Below are 4,982 nucleotides of genomic sequence, written 5' to 3' on the forward strand. Positions count from 1 at the left end.
ATTTTTTTAAAAGTGTGAACTATAACACACAGACAGGAAAAAAAATGTATCAAATATACAACCCAGGGACTTGTCACAGGGCAAGCACCACCACTGTGAAGAAATAGAACATGGCTAGTGCCCCAGGAGTCGGCTCGTGTCTCCTCCCAGTCACCATCCTTTTCCTGGTCCCCAGGAGTAATGATTATTAATCTTCTGTGGTTACTATTACTTTCCTTTTCTTTACAATTGTGTCTCCTAAGTCTGAATCCTTAAATCCTGTGATTCCATCTGCTTTGGGAATATTACGTAAATGGAATCAGAGAACATTCCTTTGTGCCTGCTTTATTTATTTAGCGCTATAAATATGAGATACATCTTGGTTGCATATAGCAACATTCATTCATTGCCTTTATGAGCAAACACACCTTTAGGACGCATTCTCCCATAGATGTTTCCAGTGTGGTCTGTTATAAATAATGCTGCAATGAGCACTCTTGTACACATCTCTTAGTGCACGTGAAAAGACATTTCTTTGAGTATAAACCTAGAAATGAAATTTCTGGGTCATAAGGTATGTAAGTCATTAACCTCAGTAGATAACGCAGAGCTGTTTCCCACAGTAGTTCTAACAGCTTACACTCCCGGGTGCAGGAGGCCTGTGCTTTAACTCTTTCTGGAGTGTGAGCATATGGTCCCTAAAAAGAGATTCCAGCGAATTTGTTTTCAGCACCTTCCTTCCCAGGGACAGACTGGGGGAAAACTTCTGTAACATATTATGGGGTCCCCAAGGTTCACAATGATGCCACCATTACTGAACAGATCAGAAGCTAAGCTGACCTTAAAGTGAATCTCCCAAACAATGAAAAAAGTGTTCCACCCACAGAGCTGAAAGGCATCCAGAAAGAACACTTGGGTGAAAGGAGTTAGATACTGAGAAATGAAGTTCTGGATCTAAAAGGATCACACAAAAAACATATTTGCAATGTTTCCAGAAGGGTGGGGGAACTAGAAATATACGATGAAGGAACTAAAAATGCTAGCAATCAACAAGATCATAAGAACATCAACGAAACTTCTATGTTTCAGATATCAGGAGTAAACACTTTATCTGCATTGTTTTAATCTTTGTAAAGTAGGTATGATTATTATGAAATCTACTTAGAGATGAAGAAAAGAGACACATAGCCTGTGCCCTTAACCATCCCAATCCCACAGTCATGACCAAGTAGAGAAATCCAGGAAGAGTTGGGCACATCGGTATCTTTTCTCATGAATGCCTGTCATTCTGAAGGAGGTTACTTTTGGGTTGTGCTTTCTCAGGTTTGCTTAGCAACTCTGGCACATATGGCTGTCGGTGCCTTCTCCCTGCCAGCCTGGCTAATGGAGGCAAGAAGTTGTTACATTTCTAATTGAGCAGATTAAAAATGCCCGTTCCCAGGAGTGCATGGCAGACTTGCCCTGGGTGCCACCTGGCTCTTGAGGCTGCAGCAATGCTGAGGAGGGGGGTTGGACTAGGGATTTAGGTCTCTTTTGTCCCCAAACTCTCTTGTTTGGGTAGGGTTGCATCTGTTGTGGGGGAAGGCTGTCCTGTAACGAGGCTTATGGCGTGGCGTTTCTGTGACCTGGCCTGGTTGGCACAGGACCAGCCTTTCTGGGTGGGTGTGAGCCCCCTGCCCTCTTTATGGAGGAGGCTGGTCAGAGCTCTTGGGAGTGGGTTTCCAGACCTTCATTCTGACCTTTTTGATTTACCACTGTGGTTCTCATTGATCTCTCCTTCTGGAACTCCCACATAACAAGGTAAGGTCCCTGCCTGCCACCCACCTTAGTCTCTACGTTTCTACTGTTTCAGATTTCAAACCATTTCCTGAGTATTGTTAGCACCCAATGAAGTTTCTAGAAGACAAATACCCTTCTCATTCTCTGGTTTCTCTTCTTTCATTCACTCCAATGCTAATACATAAGAGGTACATAAATAATTGCTGGAATTTTTTTTTTTTTTGTGTGTGTGTGTGTGTGTGTGTGTGTGTCTGAATTATAGCAGAAATTAAGCTGTTTAAACTGATTTCTGACCCATGTGGAACTCTGGTAGAAATAATAAAAAGATCAGGAACCTCTCAGCAACACATATAATTATAAAATAAAGTTTTATTTAAAACGGATTTTTCTCTATCGAGATTTTAACCTCTTATAGATGCAGGTCAGAAAATTCTGTTAGCTGCGGTACCAGTAAATCTTTTATTTCTTGAAAATGTAGTATGTTTCCTCTTTTTTGAATATGAAAATTATTTGAGTAATTCAGTTTTCTCTGTCAAGGAGCCCAAAGGTAAACTCCAGATCCAGCCCAGGCAATGGCAGAAGGTCCTATCCACGGCTCTAACTTTCCATTCTGTCCTCAAATTATTTATGGTGAGGTGTGGAGTACAAATGAACAAAAGTAAAGCTGACATTTTAGGATGTATCGGGAGTGAGAGACTGGTTTCCTGATAAGAAAAATAATTGGGGAGATTTTTAAGATATCTTACCTGCCATGATTTTGATTTTCTTCTTTTCAAACCTGTTTGGTTCCTGGATACCCCACTTCCCTTGTCACTGGTGCCAGGGAGCCTGGCAACAGGACTGCAGGGCAAGCCCCAGCCAACAACCCTGTACTGAGGGAGCTTTGCACTCAGGTCTGGGCAGCCCCCACTCGGACTCTGGTGGGGACACATGGAGACATGAGACACAACAGGCCCTATACCGGTGAGTCTGATGACCAGAGGCCTGAGACTCTGACATGGAAGCCTTAGCAGTAACTACCTTTACAATTCAGTTGTTCCTATTCATTCTTCCTAAGAGTGAGTTTAGAGCTGTGAGTGTTGTCTTTGTTGACTGTTTTCCAGAGCACTTTAAAGCTCATCACCATCCCTGGAACTTTCCGTGGGAGAGGACAACCTCCAGCTCAGCATGTGTTATGGCTCCGGCAGTCCCGTCATGCTGTTTGTACATATTGACTTTAGGATGTGCTGAAATCCTTACCCCCGTCCCTGGCATCACTGTCAAGCCTGTTGCCCCTGTCCTGCATGTGGGCAGCAGATTTCCAAAGTCTACAAGCTGGTCATTACCTGGAGCTACAATACATCTCATCTTGTTAGTGTGCGCCCTTTGTTCTGGCTGCATATCATTTTTAATAGCTTTATTGAGGATTAATTAACATTCCATTTACAAGTCAGTTATCTAAAATGTGCAATTCAATGTGTTTGGGTATATTTAGTATATTCACTGTTCACTATATCCATCACCACAATCAATTTTAGTACATTTTTTGGAAGTTTTTAAAGATTTTATGTACAAAGAGATAGCATTCTATCGTAAGGTAGATGCTCTGAATGACCCATTCATGGAAGTTCACTTAGTCCAGCTTAATGAAGCCTGTGTCCTTGGTGTACAGACGGAAACACAGGCACACGTGTTGAGGCCATATTTCTGGATGAGACCCTGGCAATTTGAGCAGATGCGGCAAAAGCAAGAACCCTGGGCCAATTTCCTCGATGGCTCCAGTAGTGTTGCTGGTGACCCATCTTGCTTTCTCTGTAGCAACAAGGCAAAAGGCAAAAATGCCCTTGATTGCTGGATATTAATTTTGTATCTTGCTACATTGCAAATTCATTTATTAAATTGAGTAGTTTTTTGGTGGAGTCTTTAGGGTTTTCTATGTACAATATTATGTCATCTGCAAATAAAGAGAGTTTTACTCCCTCCTTTCCAATTTGGATGCCTTTGATTTTTTCTTCCTGTCATATTGCTGTGGCTAGGACTTCCAGTACTATCTATATACTAGAGGCAGGATGCACGAAATTTGTGCAAGAGTAGGCCTTCCTTCCCCCAGCTTCCAGCACCGCTTACCTGTGGCACCCAGGACCCGGGCTTCCCTCCGGCCCTGGCTTTGTATGGAAGGATGTCCGCAATGATGTCCGGTCTAATTTGGAATAGTTTGAGGAGGATGGGTGTTAATTCTTCTTTAAATGTTTGAGAAAACACTCACCTGTGAAGCCATCCTGTCCAGAACATTTAATTACTGGGATTTTTTTTATTACTGCTTCAATTTTATTAGTTGTTATTGACCTAATCAGGTTTTCTGATTCTTTCTGGTTGAGTTTTGGAAGAGTGTATATGTTTCTAGGAATTTGTCCTATTGTATTTGGGTCTTGAATGATGTTCCATTCATGGGTGGCATCATTTTGACTGTGAGTCTCAACCTGGACCACGTTGTGCCAACTGTTATATAGGTGCTGACAAGACAAAACCAGACCAAACCAAAAACATCACAAAAACAAACAAAACAGAACAACAATAAAAGCAACAACCACAACATAAAGATTAAAACACAAACAAAAATACACAATAAAAAGAATCTTAAAAGACATGAGACCAAAAGAACTGGAGGAGAAAGAAAAAGAAATGCAAAAAGGAGAGAATATGGAAACAAAGAAGGAAGAGACAAGAAATAAAATAAGTACACACCAAAAAGAAAGAAAAAAATGAAATAATAATTTTAAAAAGTAATAATACTGAATAGAATAGAAGCATATAGAATAGGAAGATAAAAATTGAAAAAGAAAAATATTAAATTAAAAATGAAAAATTTTAAAAGTGAAGAGAAAGAAAATAGACTAAAACAAAAGATAGAAATAAGAGAATATGAAAGAAAAAAGAGAAGAAAGAGAAAGAAAAACCAATCAAAACAAAAACAAAAGACCTTTGGAGCTCCTGTTTGTGGAGCTTGCTGGGTTTTACTCCGATAGTGTTGGATCTGGCCCCTTGGTATGTTCGTCCTGGGCCTCCTGGGAAGTTCTATGGTGCAGGCCAATGTGAGTTGTGGCAGTCCTTGGGTGACCTGACTGAAGCCCTGCAGGGTGGAACCCCAAGTAGTCCAGTGGGTGGGGACTCCCTAACCCAGAGGCTAGGTCTACCTCAAGTCTTGCACCTTGAATGTCCTTGTTTTGAGCTGCTCTTTCTTCCCC

At 41.2% G+C, this 4,982-nt stretch overlaps 1 pseudogene; it reads right to left on the bottom strand.

The window, feature by feature from the left end:
- Positions 1-3,370: 3,370 nt before the first annotated feature.
- Positions 3,371-3,539, bottom strand: LOC118657780 (annotated as a pseudogene).
- Positions 3,540-4,982: the final 1,443 nt, after the last annotated feature.

Source organism: Myotis myotis, unplaced genomic scaffold, assembly GCF_014108235.1.
Source record: "Myotis myotis isolate mMyoMyo1 unplaced genomic scaffold, mMyoMyo1.p scaffold_m19_p_1, whole genome shotgun sequence".
In the NCBI taxonomy this organism is placed as follows: domain Eukaryota; kingdom Metazoa; phylum Chordata; class Mammalia; order Chiroptera; family Vespertilionidae; genus Myotis; species Myotis myotis.